Source organism: Empidonax traillii, unplaced genomic scaffold (genome assembly GCF_003031625.1).
Source record: "Empidonax traillii isolate 1590-97213 ecotype Southwest subspecies unplaced genomic scaffold, ASM303162v1 scaffold148:size1803964, whole genome shotgun sequence".
NCBI lineage: Eukaryota > Metazoa > Chordata > Aves > Passeriformes > Tyrannidae > Empidonax > Empidonax traillii.
The window spans coordinates 189,267-213,610 of NW_020955341.1; the positions used below are offsets into that span (position 1 = coordinate 189,267).

At 38.7% G+C, this 24,344-nt stretch overlaps 1 protein-coding gene across 3 annotated transcripts in view; it reads left to right on the forward strand.

The window, feature by feature from the left end:
* The first annotated feature begins 299 nt into the window (after window positions 1-299).
* The window catches only part of MRVI1 (murine retrovirus integration site 1 homolog), a 102,193-nt gene continuing 78,148 nt past the window's right edge, over window positions 300-24,344 (forward strand). For 2 of the 3 annotated variants that reach the window (XM_027884532.1, XM_027884537.1), the window contains exon 1: window positions 23,265-23,405. The gene's annotated coding sequence lies outside the window, so the exon portion shown is untranslated. Of the gene's footprint in view, window positions 326-11,793; window positions 11,963-23,264; window positions 23,406-24,344 lie in introns of those variants that run through there. The other variant, XM_027884530.1, reaches the window with a different exon arrangement.

Genomic DNA, 24,344 nt, shown 5'->3' on the forward strand with positions numbered 1-24,344 from the left:
CTATTGACTTTAATATTGTTTAAAGCGGGAAGAAACCTTTTTTTCCATATACACTGATAACAATAAATCACTACTGCTATATAGAATCTATTTTATGTATAAAATATTGTTCTAGGGAAAACAGCTGCTTTTTTTCACATTTATGAGTGCTTAGGGACATTTCAAGACGAAGCTTGTTTTATCTTGCTGTCTTTTGTTTTTACTTCTTTGTATTTTATTATTGCGGAAATTTCAATTCCTACTTTTAAACTTGGATTGTTAACAATAACAGAAATACTTATATAAATAAAGTATCATACAGCAGCTGGGATTTTCTGTCCTGCTGGTAAGGAATGCTGATGAAGGCTATATCAGATGAATGTTGAGCGATGCTATAGGTACTCTTTTCCTACAGAACTAGGTCTTTTAATAAACCAGTGTGAGATGTAACAAGACAGAGCTGTTAGAATGGATGGTCTTGACCGCTTCATGTTAATGTTTCACTGGAAGGTGTAGTGTTTTTGCAGACCGTGAAACATTTTGTACGGCTACTAAAACCTGCATTGTTTTATACTGCCAGGATTGGGTTTTTTGTTGTTTTTCATGCTTCTTCACATGATTGTGTTTGCCTTATTTATCTGTTAAGCATAATTCTATCCTACTGAGTTGGATAGTCACCTAAATCTACAGAATTGTTTTGCAAGCAAAGACTGTAAGGGGCATCTGTGATTGTGTATTTGAAATTGGAGAGAGAATGCTTTTGAATTTAAGATACATGAGATACTGTTCATGCTTACCTGTCCTACTGACTTCTTTGTAATCCTCTTACCTGGCACAGGCGTCTCCTTTTTGTACGGGCCCACTTCTATTTGCTCTGCCCCTGGTTATGGTTTGCCTGGGCTGCATACAATGTAACATCTCCGCTGTCAGGAATATTGTGGTGCTAAAATTATAGCTGTACTTCTTTTCAGTATCATTCTCTATGTGGGATGCGGGGAAATATTTCTGTTTATTTTTTGGTGGATGCAGAACCTGCTCTGACCCCAGTACGCTTCATGGTTGGTTTTTAAAGGCCGATTTTGCTGTTGTTAGTTTTTGCACTGATAGCCTTCTACCTTCTATGTGTTGTACTTATTGTTGATTAGTCGGTATAAAAGTGTGGTTTAAAAAAAAAAATTATCACAGAAACAGTACAGTCTTGGATTTGTTTTGCTTTATGGAGTTGCTCTTGGAAAACTCCAGAGAGGCAGCTGTAGGATGCAGGACACTTTCGTATTGTTCTCTGTGGGGCTGGTCAGAAATGAATAGTGCCATAAAAAGTTAGCAGTACAAGTGAATTTTTGAATGCTTAAAACCTCACCAAGTTTCTAGATATAAAACTGTTGCTGTAAGTACGGTCTCGCTATTGCCACCTTCTGGCGACAAAAAGGATGATTCCTGTTCACAGGCAGTATCCAGCGTTCTTTCCAGAGGATTTGGACTTCCTCTGGGGAGTTCAGTGTTTCCTCCGGTTACAGCTTTGCACTTTCCTGTCTCTTCGGCTTCAGTGCGTTCCAGGATGTCAAAAATATATGTTACTTTTTCCAGGAAACTGTGATTGACAAACACTGAATTGTTAAATGATAAATTTTATTTGATTGATAGACATATCATATGCAAAAAGGGTGATTCCTCCCCCCCCCCCCCCCCCCCCCTTCCTGGTGAAGGCTTTTTCAGGGATTATGCAATAGCATTACAGATTTAAAATGCATGTCAGCAATTAATAGGACAAGGGAGGATTATACAAAAGACTGTAGAGGGATCAGATGATATTGCAGTGCTGCAATGTAAAGAATGAACGCATCACTAACTTTTAGTATAGAACATTTGCTAGGAAGAACTAGTGGCTTTAAGACTTTAAACAGATTTACACCTAAGGAGAGATATTAATTTTTTATTAGCTTATTTGTTATAAACTTCTCGAATTTTGCCATTGTGTATTCTCTCTCTTTAAAATCATTTAGTTTACAAAAGCTTGCACTTGATCAGAGCTAAACTTTTAAAAAGAAACCAAAAGTTTGGGGTGGAGACCACAGTGACTATTCCTTGCCAAAGCTTTCTTCCAGGAGGACTCCTGAGTTCTGATACCATATTCTTTGAAATGAAATTGCACAACCCATTTCTGAACACATTAAATTACATTATTGCTGTAATGGAGATAGTAGTAACTAGGCCAAGAACATTGAGATCTCCATCATCCTCTAGTCTTTTTGATAAAATTGTTTCTCGTAAAATGTTTTTTTTTGACAGGTGCTTTGACATAAAATATTGACATGTAATAATGACAGTTGTTTTTCATAAAATGCTTATAATAAAATATACTTTCTCTATTCAATGGAATTTTATTGTATCCTGAAAATTGAAGTTAAAAAAAGACTACAGAATAGGTACAGAAATTGATGTCTTCTGATACTATAATGGTAATTTTTAAAATGTTATGAAAGTAGCAGAGGAACTATATCTGATTTAAAATATCTCCTTCTTGCATTATATGCCTGGTAAAACAATTCTTTTCATTCTGAAACCTGTGCATGTTCTCTAAAACTCAAGTTTTTAACAGAAAGTTTAAGAAAAGGAAAACACATTATACAAGCAAGAGCTTGAGTGCAGAAGTCAGTTCCAAAAATAACAATGAACACTTGTGCTGAAATTCTCAGGAAGGATGAAGCCTGAGAATCAGCCTGAAGATGAAGAAAGCTTTTGGGAATATGTCAACAAATCTTTCTCTGCTTCCTGGCAGTGACTGGTTGTTCTCAAAGTCCTTTTCATTAATGTGATTTATCATATAAACTATATACTGACTTCTATACATAGAATGAAATAGAAAAAAGAATTAATTTCCATGTGTCTAACATCCAGAGTTTCTTCTCTGATAATTTACTTTTCTTCTATATGTCTATTATTTTTTTTTCTTNAATTAAAAAATAATATAAATCTGTTTTGCATCACACAGAAGGCATAAAGCCTATTTCTAATGTGCTTGAAAAGATGGAGGGCAAGATCCCAAGTCTGCGTGAGCACAAGGATGAATGTCACGGATGTTGCAGAACTTGGGTATGATTTATATTTTAATTCATTAATACCTTGGAGTTCCTGCCTGTGTAGATGTTCTGATTACCTAAAGTTTAAGATGTGAACAGGGGACCCAAGTTTGGAAGTTTCCATCTTGTGTTGATTTTTGAAACCTCTATTTTTAATATTTTTCTGACTAAACCTTTAAATCTATTAAAAGCTTATTCCATAACCTTTTAAGATCAATTTTTTGGAGGAGGGATTGCAAAATAGATGTTTGCATTTTGAAATAAAGTATTATGTACACACATAGACACACTTCCCCCTTCTTACACATGTTCACTAAATATATACTGTGTAACACATTATGCATGCATTTAAAATAATAAACTGTAAGTAGCCTCACTCTTCTGTCTATTTACATATTCATGAACTTAGATTTCATGGCTGTTTTCCTTAACCTTCTTTAGCACTGCTAAAATACATAGTTACTGGTTGACTAATATTTACTGACAGCCACAGCATTAATTATCAGAGATGCTGGGATTTTATTAAGGTTTACTTTATGTTCTCATCAGTGTATTTACTCATAATTTTGATCTCCTCCCCTCAGTGTTTCATGAATATCTCTTACTTTTTAGATAGAAGTCATTAATTTCTGTTGGACACACTAATAACTTTCGGTCCCAGGGAAAAGAAAATAAATCTTTGTGTGGGAAAGAAAAATAGTAATTTTAATTTTTTTCCCACTCAAGATGGAAACTATTATTCTATTGGGTCTAAACTACTAGTTGTAAAGTGGGTATATTATGTGTAATTTATTTCATCCCAGGAGGAAAAAGTGCACTTTTAAAACTTGACCTTTATGGCAACGATTCTATGTCGTGTCTTTAAATGCATCTTTCTATTAATAATGCAAAAGCCCTTATTTTTTATCATCTTACGTTGTGGATGGAAAACATAAATCAGACTACTTTAAAATTCCAGTGCAATAGCACAATGTGTATCTAGCTATTCATTTATTTAAGAAATGTCTGTTCTGTGTTTCTGTGTAGCACTTGATGTGTTTATATCCACATTCTTCTTAGAAGGCCAGGGACATTTTGTTCAGTGATTTGAGAAGTGATGTGGATGGATGCCATACTTGAAGCCTGTTTTCATATCTCCCATCAATGTGTAACTCAAGTTTACAATTAACTTGATCCATGCAAGTAGAGCCATTGATCCTTGATGAGGCATAAGCCCAGCTATCTTCTTGAATTAAGGCCTCAGATTGGAAGAGAACCAGTAAATGTCATCAGGCAGAAGCAAATGTTATTTTAAGCTGCAAGGAGGTATTCTGAGCACTGGTTCACTAGATAATTTGGAACCTATTTCCATGTATTGCTCTCAGAATACGTTCTTGTTCAACTTCTAAACCATGTGGCAAGTGGATAGCTATCTGTTTAAAAGTAATTTAACTGAAGGACTACCTGTTAACTGGAACTTCCCAGAAGCAGGCAATAACACTTAGAAAGCAGAAAAAATGTACAGTCGTAAATTTTCAGGTCTCCCTTCCCCCTTCTCAAGGCATCTTCTAAAACTGATATTCCTTGATAAGTCTGACATCTTCTAAAATTGATATTCCCTGATAAGTCTGGGTGGTTACACTGGGAGATACTGGACTTCGTATTCTCACCCTGTGTTAATGGAATCTAGCCTACAGTTCACAGCAGTAGCAAACTGCTGCACTAGAAAGCCCGTATTGTGAACTGCCTGGAAATTCTTGGGTTTGCACATTAATAGAACAATGTCTGTCGTTATTAAAGTGAGTGAGACTGAATGGTGTAAGGAATTAAATTGATCTCTCTCAGTAAGATGCATATGGATGTCTGCCTGGAGTTCTGAGCTGATTTCATTTGCCAAAGAGCAGTCTGGTACTGTTAGTGCCTTGTAGTCCTCTGCTGCTGGAATTGCTATCCATGATGCAGTATGTTTATAAATAAAGCTGTTTCTCTCTGCAAGCCCAGCCTGGGATGTAAAGTCAAGTTGTGTTTTTTCCAGCTTGCACATCACCACTAATAGAGCTACTGCTGGAGCTCAGTCAAGAATTCTGTTGATTGAGAAGCCAGTAAAGAAACTGGCAGAACTATGCTGCCTCTGCAAGTATGAGTAAAAGTTTATTTATATCAGTCAAGTGACTATGCATGCACACAGATCAGACCATTCAGATGAAGGAAGGTGCAAGTTGCTACTTCTAGTTATTATCTCACTGGGTAAAGAGGGGCTCTCATTTGCACCTTGGCAGATTGTGGTGCAATTTCGGGGTCTATGTGTGGTAATTCATAATGTTCTACGAACACAAAACTTGTAAGAGAAACACCTTTAACTAGTTTATAACTAAATATCGTTCAGGCATAATTCCTTTGTGTTAATCAAAGGTAACACAACTCAAGCAACAAACCAAGCAACTCGTAGGCAAAATTGGTAGACATAGTACAGCTGACAGCTGCGTGACTCAGGTCTGGAAGAACAGGTGTGTATGCCTCAGATTCTCACATTTTTAGTCAGATGTACCTCCAAAATTGAGTCATTCTTTAAGAGTGACAAGGGTGGTTGTGTTTTCTAATGTCATCTTAAAAATACAGGTTTCTTTCCTAATTCATCAGCCCCGTTTTGTGCAGAAGCTGCACATAAGGAGTGCAGTGCTGATACGAGAAATTTCCGTCAGAAACTGCAGTGATGGAAACCTCTCAACCCTTGTGGGGATCAGCTTCATTGCTTAGCTTTGCTCTTAGAGTTTCTCAGGAAGTTTAGTCTGAATTTCCCTCACTGTTACATCCCATTCAGCAATACATAGAAAAAGATGTGAGTTTTACCTTTCTTTAGGGTTATTTGTGTTTTCCATGGGCGTGTAAACAGAGCACTCCCTTTGTAAACAGATGCTGTTTATGAAAGACATTTACGCGCCATGAAGGAGATGTGAAATCCTTTGAATTCCTACACTCATGATTGGTAATATAACTTCTACAAACTTTTTTCCTAATTTCTTAATGCTATTATGAAAATACTTGTATTACTTGCCCCCAGGAAAGTTCAGTCATGGTGACTGCTAATAGGCTGGGGAATACAGTCACCTTAGGAGGAACTCTTGATGGCCATTGAGACTGTAGGAATACAAAAGAAAAAACAAACACACAAATTTAGCTGTGACACATCTAAAATAAGACAAAACACTTCTGCGTGGCCCTTCAAAGCTTGGACAGCAGTGTAAGATTTGGAAAAAAGAATAATTTTACTTAGAAATTGAATTTAAGTAGACTGAAAACTTTGAAGGGAAACCTTTCACTTCTGTTTTTCCAAAGCTTTATTACAGTTTTAATAAAATTTCATTCTCACACAACTGAGAAACTTCTAAGATAGGCAGTTATAATCCTGACAAATGTTTGGAGAATCTGGCTTTCTGTTGCGTGTTGCACTGTTTTGTTTTGTACATACCTCCATTTTAACTGTGTCTTAAAAGCAGTTTTGATGTTGTCCTCCTAGGAAGAACCTGCCAAGGGTAATGACAATAAATTACACCAAAATCCTCTTTACTAAAGATTGTAATAATTTTACTAAGTTCTTTTCTCTATCACTTGCACAGTTTTGTATGTAAAACTGTAGCTCAGGCACCTGAAGGTGAATGGTTGCCAATTCTGATCCCTCTGATCTTCCTGGTTTGAGAGGTTTATCCAACGTATCCTTTTCAGTCTCTTCCTTCAAGTTCCCTCCATGAAACTGCTGTTGCTGTAGGAAGGAAGGCTGGTAATTTTTGGGGGAAGTTTTCACATGTTCTGGGTAGAGCTGTTCTGTGGCTCTGAAGGCTGCTGGGAAGTATCCTAAATTTTCATGGTGTGAGGGAGAAGAGACCTGCTTTGACTTTAAATATGTATATTCATTCTCCAAAATGACCTGATAAAGGCATTGATCGCTTACATCCTCTGTCCTAACCCTGCCCATTCAGTCTGTACTGATTGAACAGGACACAAGAACATTCTGCAATTATTTCCTTCTTTCATTTGCAGGAAAAGTTCTAACACATTCTCGTAACATACCCTCTCAGTTTTTCCATGCGAATAATCAAGCAGGATAAACATCAGCAGAGGGCACTCTTGAGGTATAAATAGAACAATAATAAATTGAAATCTTAAAAAAAAAAGGTGTTGCCATGTGTTTTCAGTTTTCATTCACGAAATCACAGCATAATTTACAATGAAAGGAGCTCTGTAGGTCATCTGCCTCGGAGAGCCAAATTGGAAATTAGATACTATTACTGTGGCCATGGTAATGTGTCTACATTTTTGAATAATCTGTAACAACCTGCAATCAGATTAGTTTTTTTCTCCAAGCTGTTTTTGTATCCACTTGTGAGACTGGATGCAAAACGTGGCCAGAGTTGAAGTGTAGTTATTTTGTATGAAAAATACTAGAAAAAAAAGATTTAACCATTTTTGATTCCCAAGTCAGTAAATAGTATTTTTTAACAATTGCTCATGAACTTTAATAATAATAGGCAAGCATGGAAAAAATAAAAATTAGTCCTAAGAGTATCTTGTTACTTCTGTAAGGCAAGATTGACCAGCATGGTAATATCAATGTAGCTGCTGTTGGAGCAACGTGCTATTGTTGGTTTGTGGGTTTTTTCAAAGTATGGTTTCTACAGTATTTGCTGTTGTATGATTTTGTTTTTTTTCCAGCACACTTATTGGAGAGCTGAGGGAGATAACAACAGGAAGAATTTTAAAAAGTGAATGCTGATCTTGTATTTTAAAACTTTGAAAGTGTGCTGTATTGACTGTGTGGACAGATTTATAGAAAGCAGGGCCTTCTCCAAATCAGTGAGTTTTAATAAGGATATTTTTTTCTTTTTTTAATATAAACATAGCCCTAGCCTGTCATCATTACTTGAATTAATTCCAGTTCCTTTTTTCTATCTGCTTGCTTATATTAGCTTAAATTTTATTGGCTGAAGTGGTAAACTGTTGAATTTTGTAGGATACAGCATTTTCCTTTAGCTTATCCAATTCTGCAGTGCTTTTCAAGAGCATATTTGAGACAAAAGTGCAGAATTTTGAGCTGTGGAATGAATGCCTGTTATAAAATACCAAACACAATGCTATGTCAGGGAGTTTACTGACACTCATGTCACACGAAAGAACTTCTAATATTTACTTAAACCACTTGCATGCACTAATTATTTGTATAATTGGCTTAAGACTAATGTTTTACTACTGCCTTCAGTCTGAGGATGAACGTTGCTATTCTCAGTGTCTAGCTTTCAACATTTTTTTTAATTGGCAAACTGTTAATTACAGTGTTTATTCAGACAAAACATTTGTGTTTTACATATTAAATAGAAATGCTGAAAAGGAGACCATCTTTTTAAAATCTTTTTTTGCTCCTAGGAAAGCGAAATATAGAAAAGTGAGTATTGTTAATTCACCCTTACAAATGTAATACAAATGTTTGCCTACCTCTGTGGACGGCAAACTGAAACAACTGGGAAAGACACTGTTGGCCTTTTAAAAGCACTTTTGCCTCTCCGTGGAATCAACTATATTTGAAAGCTGTTCAGCTAAAATTCTAGCTCCTCTCAGGTGGTGAGCTACCCCTTTAACCTAAGCAGTGGGTTTAATTAAATGTCAGTTTATATTCCTGGCAGCTCTCTAAAGAAGTTAGTTTTACCCAGCGCAGGCAAAGGGCCCCATGAGCCACACGCGGCTGCAGCGCTGCTGTGTGTGCTGCTGTAGGTGCTGCTGTGGGTGCTGCTGTAGGTGCTGCTGTGGGTGCTGCTGTGGGTGCTGCTGTGGGTGCTGCTGTAGGTGCTGCTGTGGGTGCTGCTGTGGGTGCTGCTGTGCACTCACCCACGTGTGATTCAGCACTGGCTGCTGTGGGATTCAGCACAGCCTGAGGGTGCTGTGGGGCCCGAAGGTGGAACTGTTCTGTTCTCAGGACCCAGCAGAGCTTGGCTATGGCATGTGTTTGGGTGATGTCAGAACCTTGGCAGGAGTTCTGTGATGTTTTATCAGTGTGGTTGCACTGCTCCCAGACCTGCATGGCTTGGGAGGGTCAGGTTGCAGATCAGCTCAGTGCTCTCCAGTGTCGCTGCTTCCCGGAGCACCAGGAGACAGCTCTTTGTGCTACTGGTGAAACATCCCCTTGGTGTAACAGTTGGAGGCAGGTCCAGGCAATATATTATGATCACTGATAAGAAGCTTTTGTCTTTGATGAATGGGAATGTTTTCCATGTAGGAACAATCTAAAGTCAGAAAATGTACTCCCAATTAGTATTATTAAAACAAAAAACCAAACCAAACCAACCAATCAAACAAAAAAACCCGCACCCCAAAACAACATTTTAAACAATTTAAAATATTCCTAGTTTCAAAATGCTGAAGATTTTTTGTTCTGGTAACACTAGCAAAGCTTTTTTTTTTTTTTTTTTTTTTTTTTTTTTGTATTTGATTTCAATATTGATTTTATACTGAACATGCAGCTGAGTAATACTGAGCAATATCCCTAGAGATAGAGATAAATATCTGTGAAGGTAATGGGATAGTTGTGTGTGTTGGAAGATGATGGCATGGAAGAGAGGAAGTACTTGTGTAGTGAGTTTTAAATGGCATACACTGTGAAAGAATTGGGGCCATGCAAGACACAGAAGGGGAAAAAAACGGTTTAGGACAACTGCTAATGACGCTGTCTTTTCTGAGTACTGACTGGGCTTTAAACAACAAAAAATTCACAACTTGCCAGTCCCAGCAGTGCAAATGTGGGAAGGGCCCCTACTGTAAACTTGTGTATCTCCTGCAGAAAATGTAGCTCAAAAGGGATATCAGGGACAATTATGAGGGGCTGACCAAACCTTAACAACGTGGAAGTTATGAATGACCTTTGTTTAAATGGTTGCTCTGAACTCCCGAGGTCCAGTGGTGACCACCATTGTAAACAACACACATTTAGCATTCCTGCTGACAGGCCTTGCAGTGACTGTTTGGAAAGGAATGCAAGGTCATGCATTGTACCATCCAGTAACTGGAAAGAGTTGAGACACATGAAATTATGTGGGAAAGCAGCTGAATTACACCTGACAGACTGCTAAGGCACATATTCCTGGTGCTTCTCAGAGGCAGGGACTAAACTTACAAAAAAACAACTAATGATTTTAGTCATGACCTTGTGACATCAGTGTTGCTCTGGCTGATTAAAATCAAGCACACAGCACTACAGATCCCTCACATAACATCCTGTGTTTGGTGTTCCTCTTCCTCCCCCCACCCCAAACCCCAGCACAATGCCCTCAAATGGTGTTGTACTTGCATAATGAGATTCTGTTGTGTATACTGCTTGAAATGTTATTTTAAAATTGCACATCATTGTCTAGTTTTACATGACAAATTTTACTTCAGCTTTGTAGCAAAACATAGTGAGGGTTTTGTGATTTGTTTTCTGTTATCTTAATATTGTAAAGTTGCAATTCTTTTGGTGACTTTTCCAAGAGGATGACCAATTGCTCTCTTGCTTAGTTTATATTCTGATGCTATTCTAATGGGAAGAGTGAAGAGAAGAGGATATTGTTTATTTTTACTTTCCTCTGTAGGGCTTTGCTTTATGACACTTCTCTGTGAAATTATCCATATGTTTCCTTAGTAGTTTTCAAGGAAGACTTAATATCAGTATTACACAGAAAATTATGACATCCAAGGTGCTGTTCTTCTTCTGGCAATCTCAGTTTTGTTCCAAAAATTTTGTTTAAAATAAAATCAGTGGCATTTACTGTCAAGGATGTTTAAATGCTTCTTACATTGTGGACCAAGTTAGAGTTAATTTAAAATCCTTCCGTTCCCAAAATTTATTCTGAACCTCTGAAGAAAAAAAAGAAAAAAAAAAGAGTGGTTGAAGGAAATTTCTTATAAGCACTTGCAGGGACACTTAAAAGTTTCTTGAATGCCTGGAACTGAAAGCAACAGTATGTAGTGCATCCTCCCAAATCCAGGTAGCTAATTATCTACAATAATCTTTCTAAAAGCAAACAGATTAGATCAGTGTGTCTCATAAGAGAAGCTTTATGATGCTGCTCTGTTTCTGACCTGCAAACAAAATAGGTTTTGGAATTTCCCGGTTTTTTTGGAAATACTGACACTGGCAGTCGCGGATTACCTATGGAGTTTTTTACTAGGGAGATGGAGACAGAGCAACTGTGTAAAGAAAGGAAACAAGCCTTTTGCCTTTCATTCATTTGTTCAACTGTTTTTAAGAAATGGCAAATTACCTTAACAGCTATATCTCCAAAAGGGAGGAGCTGTGTCTGTACTTGAATCTGTACAGTGTCTGTCCCAGGGGTCTTCTGAGCTTGGTTAAGGTTTGTAAATTCTACTATATTCTTGCAGTCAAGTTTTTGTCCAGTAACTCAGCTCACAGACATTTAATGGCATTTTTTGCAACACTGAAAGCAGGAATGGAGATTTAGTACTGAGCAGACAGTAGAGTACTGAGGAATAGTTGTCAGGCTGATATTCTTTAAGTAATCTATTTTTAGAGTTGTATTCTTTTTCTTATTATCGAGGTTCTGTAAAAAGGGAAAATTAAAACCAAACCCCAAAATTCTGTAGAGGTTGAATGTCTGGGTGGTTGATGCGTAACTAGAGAAGTGGGCAATGGCTGCCTTACCTTGTTGTGTGGCAGTAAGGTTGGATTTTGAGGACAACTGATAGCCATGTCAATTGTTATGTTTTTTCCTAGCATTTTCTCATGTCTGTGTTTGAAGACTAGGAAGGAACAGCAGTCCAACAACGCTCAATAAAGTATTGTATCTCAGCTTGGCAGTTCCAACCCATAAACCTTCAAAGGCCAACTTGTGAGGCAGACAGGATCATGCTCAGCTAGTACTTAAGCCTGCTAACTCATTTAGGTGTGTTTTCTTCTAATGCACTAACTAAGCTGCTCTTGTTTAATATCCGTATTGATAATCTGGATAAGAGAATTGGGGCACCCTCAGTCAGTTTGTAGATGACACCGACTGGGCAGGAGTGTTAATTTGCTGGAGGGTAGGAAGCTCTGCAGAGGGATCTGGACAGGCTGGATCAATGGGCCAAAACCAACTGTATCAGGCTCAACAAGGCCAGGTGCCCAGTCCTGCACTTGGGTCACAACAACCCCCTGCAGGGCTGCAGGCTGGGGACAGAGTGGATGGAAAGTGGCCCAGAGGAAAAGGCCCTGGGGGTGCCGGTTGACAAATGGTTGAACAAGAGTCAGTGTGTGCCCAGGTGGCCAAGAAGGCCAATGGCATCCCAACCTGTATCAGCAATAGTGTGGCCAGTGGGACCAGGGCAGTGATTGCCCCCTGTACCTGGCACTGGTGAGGTCACACCTCAAGTCTTGTGTCCAGTTCTGGGCCCCTCAGTACAAGACACTGAGGTGCTGGAGCAGGTCCAGAGAAGAGCAACAGAGCTGGTGAAGGGTCTAGAGAGGAATTCCTGCAAGGAGCAGCTGAGGGAGCTGGGGATGTTTAGGAGGCTCAGAGGAGACCTTATCACTCCCTACAACTCCCTGAAAGGAGGTTTTGGTAAGGTGGGGATCGACTGCTTCTTCCAGGTAACAAGTGACAGGACAAGAGTAAATGGCCTCAAGCTGCTCCGAGGGAGGTTCAGGCTGGATGTCAGGAGGAATTCCTTCACAGAAAGGGTTGTTAAGCATTGGAATGGCTGCCCAGGAAGGTGGTGGAGTCACCATCTCTGGAGGTGTTCAGGAAATGACCGGGTGTGGCACTGAGTGCTCTGCTCTAGCTGACATGGTACTGTTCTGTCAAAGCTTGTACCCAGTGATCTTGGCAGTCTTTTCCAACCCTAATTCTGTGATTCTGTGCTGTATACAGCGAGTGCTCTATGTGGCACCACAACAACCAAAACATGGGTAATGCAAAGGATCAATATTTTGGAGGCAAGATTAGGAATACAAGATGCTTTTACAGTCTGAGTGAGAAAAGGGCTTACATGGGATTTTAAAAGCTGCAAATTCCTGCAGCCTCTAAAAATCTAAAAGAAGACATGAACTGCGCTGGATGCACCATGATCAGCAGTGCCAATGTTGTCTTGCTATGACTACAAAAATAATAAGGTTTTTATTACCATATTCATAAACTTTTGTGAATTTTATTGAGTTATTGCATACAATGTTATATGCAGAGCTGCAAGCAAACAGTGTATTTGTTTGAAAAATACAAACCTATTGCTGAGCAAACAAAGTAGAGAAAAGCCACCTGGAAATGGATGAAATCCTGTGCTGAATGTTTAGATGTTGCACTTTCTTGTTGTGCTTGTGAAATGCTAAGCAGTTTGTTAAATCTGTTTCTAAGTGTCGGACTTCTGAGGGTGGCTTTGAGCCAAGGCCTGTGCTGGAGGGTTGGAAGTAGCAGGTGGCTGGTTCCACCGGCAGGAAGCTGGAGCCAGGAGTGTGGAATACAGAGTGCAGTGGCATCTGTTGTAGTGTTTGTCTGGACCATATTTATTCCCTCATTAGGTCAGGTCTGACTGTGGTTTAAGAAACACTGCATCTTAAAATGGCTTTGTCTGCCAGAAGCAGAAGGCTTGGAAGAAAGGGGCAACAAATCAGTAGCCCAGACAGACTTCTCTGAAGAGGAGTGGGAGAGGGAGTCTGGTTTGTTGTGTGCAGGCAAAACACAGGAAATGCTCATATACATGAGGGATGGAGGTGGGGAGAAAAAGCGTCCCAAAGAAGGAAAGCTTTGGAAACAGGTGGTGGTAGAGCCAGTTTCATGGCTGGTCCAAAGCTGGCTCCCTTTGATGTTTTATGGTGGTCACATGTGTTTGGGGAGCTGAAGGCTTGAGTTTTAGAATTTTAGGCTTAGAAATTCCAAGATTTTGTTTTTGTGAACTTCATGCTAGCATGAAAGTAATTGGATGCAAATGTTTGCTCATGGCAGACTTTGCACCTGCCCCTTGTTACATCTTAAAAACGAATGGAAATATTTTTGGGATTGTTGGTTGTTGGGTGTTTTGTGGTGGTTTTTTCATTGAAAGAGCTTGGATATTGAAGGTTTGCTTTTGAGCTATTTATTCTCCAGGGAGTGATCTAGTATTGCAGATTACAGGGAAAAGCAGTTTCAAGGTGTTTACATATAAATGAAATTGTTTTCAAACATATTGAGGTGTGAATTGCAAGACTAAAAAGTTGTGAGAGCACATAAGGAAAAATGGTAATACTTTTGTGAAAGCTTAAGGCTGGGCAAACTTGTTCAAACTTTACAAAAAGAATAGTACAGCAGTTATGTCTTACTAAACATACATTTAAAAGAGAAAGCTTTCAGAGATCAAGGGAAGTGCTGGAGTGCCTGAAGGCCCATCTGTGTTCCTCTAACTTATCATTTAGTGTAAGAAAAAATTTCCTGTATAGGAAATGGAGTTGAAACTGGAGCAGTTACAAGTCCAAAATACCAGCAAGTTTAGTAAAGCTGACTGTTCTCTGTGGGGAAAAACGTCTAGAATTCTCATTAATCACAGAATCATAGAATGGTTTAAGCTAAAATGGACCTTAAATATAATCTCTTTCCAAGCCCCAGGAATGATATTTGTCAGACAAGGATTTTAAGATGACAAGATTGAGCACTCAAGTACTTTCAGTGCAGCATGGACAGAACAATATCCGAGGGGTAACTGTGTGGGTGAAGCAGCAGATGCTCAGCGGATAAGCTATTTATGACAATAGCAACTTACAATGCCATTAAGTGAAATATCTAGAGAAGTAGGACTACAGCTGAGAAGTTCTGAAGATTGTCGCTTTCCAAGCACTACATGGGCACATTTAAGGCATTGATTTATAAACTTCTATCACCTTCTGTGTACATCGCGTGACTTAACCACCGTAATAGAAATAGAAAATAGAAAGAAGTAACTTTTAAAATCATAATTAACATGCAAGTCTGGTCCTTTGGCTGGTTTTGATTTTCCTCTTGCTGGGTAGTCATCAGTGGTTTAATTCTCAAAATAAAAAAAAACCAACCAAACAAAACCCAAACCAACCCAAAACCCACAAACACACACATACAAACAAAGAGCTAAAATTTTGAAAAGATTGCAATAAAATTCAGTTGTATTTTTTTGCCTTTATTTTGATGAAGACAGTTTTTAAAGTTTTCACATGAAATTCACTGGTTTAGAGTTAAAGCAAAGTTTCAGTAAACTAAGCATTTGTAAATGAAGGATTTCCTGATGGGATAAGTAAACACACTTAAATATTGTCATGTTTAGCTATCTTCCCTGCCACTGCTGCCTCCCCTCCTCCCACCCCCTGCACAGACATCCTGACACTTCCACTCTGCAGGACCGTAGTAAATGAGCCAGAAGAGCTTTGCCTTGGCACACTTCTGTTGGCTGCATTTGGGCTTCAGTGATGAAACCCAGAGAGCCACAAGAGTTCAACAGTCTGGTACTAGTGCTGCAAAGCATCAGCTGTGTGAGGAATCCTACTGTTCCTGAGACAGCTCTTTCCTGAGAATCTGGGGGCAGGGGGAAGGCATGTTGTGTGGTTGGTTTTCTTAGTTTGATTCTTCTGTTTGTTTTAAAGTCTGAGTTTGAACTGCAAAATCTGTACCACGTTCAAACCTGAGCTCATGTAACTAAGAGAGCAGTGTAAGGGTTTGTCTGTGTATCAAACTAGGAGAGAAAATTACAATCAACTATGATTTTAGAAGTAAGGTACTCTTATTTTATGGCAAAGAGGAGGGGTTTTTTTAGTTGTCTTTGGTTTGGTTTGGGTTTTTTTTGTTATTGCATGGATATTTATGTTGGGTTTGTTCTCCCAGAAGGGAAAATTATACCTGTGTTTTCTTACCATTTAACAGACTAATATTTCTCCTGTTCATAACTACGGTGGGATGAATATTTATGCACCGCAATCGTGTTACAGCAAGTGTAACAGAAATCCAGAGTGATGACAGTTCTGTTTGCTATTACAGCCAATCTATTTGTAGCTGATAAAACACACTTCTACACTTATGTTTTAGTTATCCTCTCACAGACTCCTTAACATGACACATATGTGCTTGTATTTTTCTAAAAGAGGCAGTTTGACAGATAAGAACCATCTCAAGCAGCAAAGGGAGAAACTTAATCCACCGCTTAACTACACTTACTTTTTTTTTTTTATAAGGAGAAAATTAGTCATAACTGAGTCAGGGGAAGAATAAGATAAATAAAAGCTGCCCACAATAGCTAATAATAATTACAAAGAGTACTATGCTGATCTTGGGGTCTGGCAGCTGAGAATAATATATTTAATAGCAACATTCCTTGGTAACTCTCTGAGAATGAATGTCATAATATTTAATTGGGATTCCTTCCTGTGACAAGCATCCTGGAAGACCTCCCTCTTTCAGTGAGCTGTGCACAAAGCTGTGAACAGGACAGTGATGTTCACGTCATCAGTCACTTGAGGCTCCATCCAGATCTCACTAAAATCAGTGACAAAATGCTTGCTGATGTCACTGAAGTGGGTGGGACCTCAGACTATGTCTGTGAAGAGGGATAACGCTTTCTTTTTTCCTGTAAAGTCTGAGTAGTCTCATCTACATCTGAAAATGTAAGTTGTTGCAGTATACTTTTAGGTTATAAAGTATACTGCAACAATAAGTTGTGAAATTTCTAAGTTCTAGGCACCATTATTTTTCCTTCCTCCCCTGGCATAAATTTACAGTGATTTCATTTAAGTGTAGGATTACCATCATAATATGTAAGCACATAGAACATTTGAACTTTCCTCCACATAAATTTATTGTTTTTATCTTCATTTCATACAATGTGTAAGTTAGTGTTTAGTAGTGAAAACTGGTTATTTACTTTCAAAGGCAGTGCCAAAAGAGATAAATTTATTAAGATATACTTGCTCTTCCCAGTTTTGGCACATAAGGTAATTATTAGAGTGCTTTTAATGAAACACTATTGTTAGGACAGCTACACATAAATGACAAATTACCTGGTCTGAATTTTAATGGAAGTGGCTATTTGTTCTCCTCAGCTTTGCTCCTATTTAATGTAAAGGGAAACAATGCAAGCTTGTTCTTCAGTCCTTTCCAGGGGGGAAAAAAAATTAGAACTTTGCTGTTATTGCTTTTTCTTTTTTTAAAGAAATCCAGACTACTACAATAAATAATGGAGGGAAAAGGAAGAACAGGCAGAGTGCTAACTTTTGATCATACTAACGCATCTATGTTCTGTGACAGTGTTCCTTGTTTAATTAACAGTAGGGCACAAAGATCCTAAAACTGTTGTTCCTGACATTGTAAAATGATACTGTTCCTGTCCCGGAGAGCTTGCAGTCTAAATATGCTCCCTCTTGATATATTCAGTCAGTAGGAATACACTGAGAGGAATTGATCTAAATAATTTTACCAAGCAGATAGCTTTGCTATGTAAAGCTGGTTTCAATATGTAAAAGTATGGAGATGCCTAAATTATTATGAGATCTGCTTTTTTTTAGGTGACAAATGCAACAACAATTTTCCCTTGGAGATGGTTCCTTCCGCCATAAGTGTGCAAAAGAGTTGTCACAGATATTGCATGCTAATAGTACTAATTCTGCCCCTCCAAACTTCAGCCAAAACCTGTCTTTAAAGTATTCAAAGGCTGTCTCATTTAGGAAGGGATATTTAGAAAGCTTTTTGTACTTAAAACCTCTTAAGCAGACATTAACTGGTGCAGTTGCAAACTTGAGTTTGCGTGTGTGTTGTATAGTTTAAATTGGTGCCCTGAATTTTATAAACAATTACAATGAAAAGATATTCTTCTGGCGTCATGCTGTCACCCATTGCCAAACATACATTTGTTTCCAGTGGGTTTGGATTTGTATTATCCCTATTTAAAAGGAAGGAGTGTTTAACTTAACTATAAGTCTTCAAAAATCTCTGTTAATGTCTCATGGCATTTGCTGGGCCTGTACCCGTGTTTCTCCTGATCTCTCCCAGCCCTGTCTGTTCTTCAGAACCCTCTTAAGCAATTAAATTTTTAAGTTTTGTAGGAAATAAATGGAATAATTGCATGTGACTTCCTGGTTTTGGTTTTGCTTAGTTTTTTCTCTGTCATGCCAAAAGAGCAGCTCTATTAATCACATCTGTCTCTTCCAAAATATCTCAACTTGATATTTTTCTTCCCTCAGCTTCCAGCTGAATAGAATTTACACAGCTAACCTTCTCACCTTTTAAAAGAAAATCTTCACTGAGGCATCTGGCACAAAACTTAAGTATTTAAATGAGTACTTGTATTACTTTTGGATCATTGTCCTCTGCAACGTGAATAAACCTGGGAAGTAAAATCAATAGAATGTGGAAACATATAATAACAGATATTTAAAAAACCCAAACCAAGAGATGGACAGGTCTCAGAGTTCTGTTCTCAGCAGGTGCATTTTCAGAAGCTGTGCCTGCAGTTATTGGAAAAAGTTCCTTCCTCGAGTCTTTCAGTACCACTTGAGTTAAAGTCTGTGCTACAAAGTTATGTGACCAGCTCTGGGTTTCGCACTCTAAACAAAGGGCATGCTTAGCAGCACTTGCATATTTCAGTGTACCTTTTTTTCACATTGTAGAATTTTCAAAGCACTTATTAATATAAAACTGTGCTTGTTTTGAAAGAGATCTAGCATTAACTGATTGTGCTGGCAGGCAAAGTAAATTTCATATTACTTCCTTATCATATTTCTCAGTATCTTTTCAGTAAAATCAGTTTCCAACAAGTGTAAATGAGTTTTCTAATCTCTCTCTGCCTCGCAAAAGCAATTCTAACAATACAGTGCAGTTTTAATTTGTGAAGCAAAGTAATACAACACAATTTAGCAAACAGTAGATTCCTGAGAGAATCTTTTCATCTCATGCTCAGTTATTCAGTTTCCCCTTATCTTACAATGAACCTTCCATGTGTTTGGTGCCACTCATAGTAAATATTCACAATCTGTTCACTGGCTTTGTACCTGTGGAAAAAACCAATATATTAGCATGTAAAATGGTTTGACCATTGGAAGGGTACCGTGTAAGAAACAGGCAACCTTCAGATACTCTTCAGTCAGCACTCCTTCTGCCTGTACCAAAACTGTAGCCCCCTGGGGATAGATTTGCTAAGCATCAAAACAATTTTTCACATTTTTTTAAAGAATTCACAGTTCTGAGTTTGACAGTGAGCTCTAGACTTTGAATCGGAAAAGCAGTTATTTCATTAAAAGGTGAAAACGATGCTGTCTGGAAACTGCAAAGAAGTAAGTTATTCTGAGCGAAATAGAAAGCTTAGGAAAGCTGCAGTGAAGAGAGATGAAATCATGAAGAATTATGTAAATCAAAAAATTGAATACAGTTTGGGATGGCAGGCAATGTGAGAGGAACAATTTAGGATGAGAATTTTTAATCATTTTTTTTTTTGAGCTAAACATATGAGTGGTTGATGAGGAGAAAGGTATGTCTTTGAAGACATTTTAAGTACAGTTAATTAGTGCAGTGACACTGTAGGTGTCCCATTCCTTAGAATTTTTTTTATGGGCTGCTTATATGGAGATATGCCCTTATTGAAGGACTATATGTTGTGGTATGGACAATGTAAGCCAAAAAGCCAGGTCAGTGCAATGGGATATTCGGTCTTGAAGAATTTAGGCTTCTTGTTTCTGACTCTCAACCCACCAGATTATATGTAAAGTCTATAAAGTCATCTTTTGTGTTCAGAAATGTTTGAAGACTGGGTAGGAAGACTGAAGAGCATGTGGAAGCAACTCTCAAGCTCCCCCAGCAGCTGTCTCATGTCAGCTGTGAGAAATAATGAAGTGTGTGCTCACCTACAGTAAAACAGATACTGAAACAAACTTCTAACATGTGGGGTAAAAATGCTTTGCTCAAACCTCAGTGAGGTACAGCTGGCATTTCATCATTCATTAAATTATAGTAACACTCATGTATAATAGTTTTTTCTGTGAACCAAGGCTTTAGGAGAAGGTTAAAGTGTTCTAAAAATCAATTGAACTTTTTACTAAACATATATCTATGTAATATTCTCATATATAATGTGATTGTCCCGCTCTGCTCTGCACTGGGGTGGCCTCACCTGGAATATTGTGGCAGTTTTGAGCACCACACTATAAGAAAGACCATTAGAAAGCCATCAGAGTGTCCAAAGAAGGGTTGTGAAGATGGTGAAGGGCCTTAAGGGGAAGCCGTGTGAGGAGCAACTGAGGGCACTTGGTGTGTTCAGCTGGAGAGGAGGAGACTGAGGGAACACCTCAGTGCAGGTACAACTTCCCTGTGAGGGGCAGAGGAGGGGCAGGCACTGATCTCTGCTCTGTGGTGACCAGGGACAGCACCCCAGGGAATGGCCTGAAGTTGTGTCAGGGCAGGTTTTGGTTGGGTATGAGGAAAAGGTTCTTCCTCCAGAGGGTGGTTGGGCACTAGAACAAGCTCCCCAGGGCAGTGGTCATGGCACCAAGCCTGACAGAGCCCAAGAAGCATCTGGATGATACTCTCAGGCACATGGTGTGATGGGGGATCTTGGGGATGGTCCTGTGCAGGGCCAGTTGTACTCGATGATCCTTGTGGGTCCCTTCCAATTCAGGATATTCTGTGATTCTGCGATAAGAACATGGCGGGCTACATTTTGGAGTGATTATCTGATGGCTTTGTCATTTATCTGATGTAATGGCTGTTTGATTTCCTTTTTTAGTTTCTTGCTAATTCAAAGCCTTTTATTGCTCTGCTCTAAAAATTCCGTTAATTTATCTTTTGCTGCCTTTTATAGTCTCAAAAGAATGTCAGACTTGGTGTGAGAAATGTATGTACTGCAGGGAGGTGATGCAGTAACTGCTCTCCTAAAGACTCAGCTGCACATTCACTCTTTTCCCAGGATTTCTTTTGGAAGTGCTCCCTGCAGAGCAACACGTGGAAACAACAGACAAATGTCCCTCTGTTTCAGATGTACACAGAGGCCAGAGCTGATTCCTCTCACTAAAGTGAGGTTTAGTAGAGTGATGTGGCAGTAGCAAACTCTTTTCCCTACTGGGAACTACTGCTGGTTGTTTATAAATGTTTGTCTTTTCTCCTTCTGAGAGCTTTTTTTTTTTTTTTTTTTTTGTGAAGTAAAAAGAAAACAGTATTTGCATCTTGAATTTAGTATGCAAGTCAAATTTGTCAACTGGTGCTGTTCATTTTACATGTGATGAATTGCTTGTAAGCTGCACAACAACTGACAGTAACTTTCAAAACACCAGAGTGACTAAAGATGTGAGACCAATAAATAAAAGCTATTGAAAAGAATAACATTTAAAGATATTTTGAAAGCTAAATTGAAAGTAGCCTTGTAAAAGTATAAAAAGAATCCTTTAACTCCCATCTGTTCCTTTTTGCTGGGCTGTTGCAGTCTCGCTAGATGAGATATCCCAGCCATTTCGAGCAATCCTTGTATTTACAGAGAGGAAATGGTGAGCTGTTCGTTCTGAATCTGTAGCAAAAGCTGCTCTACTTCATGATTCATAATGAAAATATTCTTGCCCTTCCCAAATGCTAGAAGGGCACCCCCTGTGCAGAAGCCGATAGCAGTGTGTTTTGTTGCTGTTGACGTGTTGTGTTTTGCCCACTTGGGCAGCAGGAGATGTTGTGTAGGTGTGTGTTTTCCTCTTCTGCTGTAAGTGTGTAAAATGATGTCAGGCTTTTTCCTGGTTAAGTTTCAGCACAGTAACTGGGCAGTAGAATGTGAGCTGGTAGTGACTGAGCAGGTAAGCAAACGGGGAAATATTTTTGCTTTCTTGGCAAGGTAAAATGCAAAATAAATTTTGAAAAGAGAAAGAGAATTACTGGGTGGACAGACTCTTCCAAAGAATCCATAAGAAAGACTGGCACTGTGCACCTGTGTGGTTTTGCAGGGCTATGGTTTCTACATACTTGAAAGCCAAATTTCTTCATACACAAGACCTGTTGTGTTAGTCCCCTTCCTTTCTCATGAGTTCCCCCAGGGTGTTTGACTTTGCTGAAATGGGTTACTGGGAAGGTACCAGTCACCTTGGATATAAATTATGAGAGCAGAAATTTCCTCTCCATTAATCAAGTTTCTACTTTTCAGGAGGGGAATGAGGCAGTTGTAACAGGTTGGACAGTGGGAATTGAGGGTAAGGCTGAGGTGATATAGTGAAAGGAAACATAGAGCGTTTATGCAGGTTACCAGCTCTGCTGTGCCTGTCACCATAAGACCTGTTTCTTAACACCTCTTCCGGTGCTTATTTTGGGACACTAAGGTCATCACATGATATCTAAGGCTGAGAATTGAATCCTAGAGATAATGAGTTTGAATGTAGATATGTAGATAAAATACATCCCTACAGTTATTTTTATATTTTTTAACAGTTACATTTATGCATCTAAAAACAAAAATGCAAGACCACTTCTTTTACTTTTTGAATCCCATTCCGTTTTCCTTTTCAGAGCAATGGTGTGACTGCTGAGGTCTCCAGATGTCAATGTGCAGGCCAGAGCAGTTGCTCACGTGACCACTGAAATAAAGGGAACCCAAAAAACTCTTTATTATTGGAATCAAGCATTATTGTCTTGAGCTAGTAGGAGTTCGGCTTCTCCAGGGGGATTAGGCTGTGCAGCTGCAGAAGTGTGGAAGGTTTTAACTAATGATATCTTAGGAATGTAGCAAAATGTTTGAGTGAGTGAACACAGTCAGGACTGTAATGTATTGAGTGGTTTATCAGTGCAGTGAATACAATCCTTTCAGTCTTTATACAGAAAATACAAAGCTTGAGAGGGTTATTAGTGAAGTACTAATGAAATCCAGCAAACCATACATATCTCTGCAAAGTGAAATGTACAAACCAGTAAAGTTCATTTTTGAAGTTCTCAGCAAGATGGTGCTGTGAAAGACACGGCTAAATGGACAATGGCAAACAAAATTAAAGGCTCTGAAGCTCAGAGACAGATAACATCTTTCTTAGCTGAGTGTAGCAGATGTTTGACCATCTCTTCCCAAATGAGTAAGTCTGGTCTATCAAGTGGGATGATAAAAAGAGATGGATGCTAGATCTAGTCATTTTAATTACCTGGATTTGTTCCATTGAAATGTGGTTGCCAGGATATTGTTGCCTGAGTTATATAGAAGACAAATGCAGATGCTATATCCCTGCTTGTACAGAGGATGACAACATTTTTGCAAAGTTTTCCCATTTGAGCATTTCTCATGCAATTCAAAAATACTGTTTAATAGGTCATATCTGTGTACTTGAGGTGTGGCATTATCTCCTCTTCTCAACGTGAACAAAGAAATTACTCTCCATGTGAAGAATCCACCTCAGCTGAAAGAAACAAGAGAGACCCCAGCAAGGTAAGGGATTAAATTTGAGACAGATATTTTCATTTTATTTCTGGTTTTATGCTTGTATAAATCAGATCAACTGAGCATACTGCTCCACCAAATCTCACTTTTATAGGCTAATATAGGATTATACAAGGACTAAATAGAACCACAATAATTCTAGCTACTTGTTCAGATGACTTACCTTGCAAGGATTTATAAAACCATGACCCCTGCTTGCCATAGTCTGGAGTGTGACACACCAGTACTAAGGCAGCACTAGCCCAGCAATGGCAGCACAAAACTAAGTAAGTTATTGCAATGCCCAGACCATCTTCAATATCTCACTTAAAGCTGGTTTAGCTCTGTTTGGTCCAGAGCATTAGGACAGAACATGTTCAGAAGAGGACTTCCTAAAAAGTCAATAAACGACTTTGAGTTCATAGGGAAAAGGATAAATTTACTCCTGCAGGGTAAACATGCAGTTATCCCAGATAAGACAGCACACAGGTTCAACAGCTAATAGGCTTTAAAAAGAGCATCTTTGGTTTATTTCTTCCTTCCCTTCCTTAAAATTGAGTATATAGACTGACTGTAGAACATGTGTGGGTTTCTTTAATCATCTAAATGATTGAAAAGTGCATAAAATGTATCTCCAGGATAGAAAACATTGAACTCTCTGTCAGTAATTTAGTTTAGGGTCTGGATACACATTTGGGTCTGATTTCAGTGATTTTAGATTTCTCCTGGCTTATAGTTAATTCTCGTGTTGCTGAAGGCTTTTGGGGGGGGGGGGGTTGGGGTTTTTTTCCCTTTTCTTTAAATGTTTCATCAGCAAAACATTCCATAATCCTGTTTGTTAAATATGTTACCTTGTGGTCAGGACTTCTGATAAGTTCAGGTCGGTTCCTGGGAACAATGTCTGCTTAACATTCCTCCTTTGCAATACGGTATCTTCATTCTCTCATG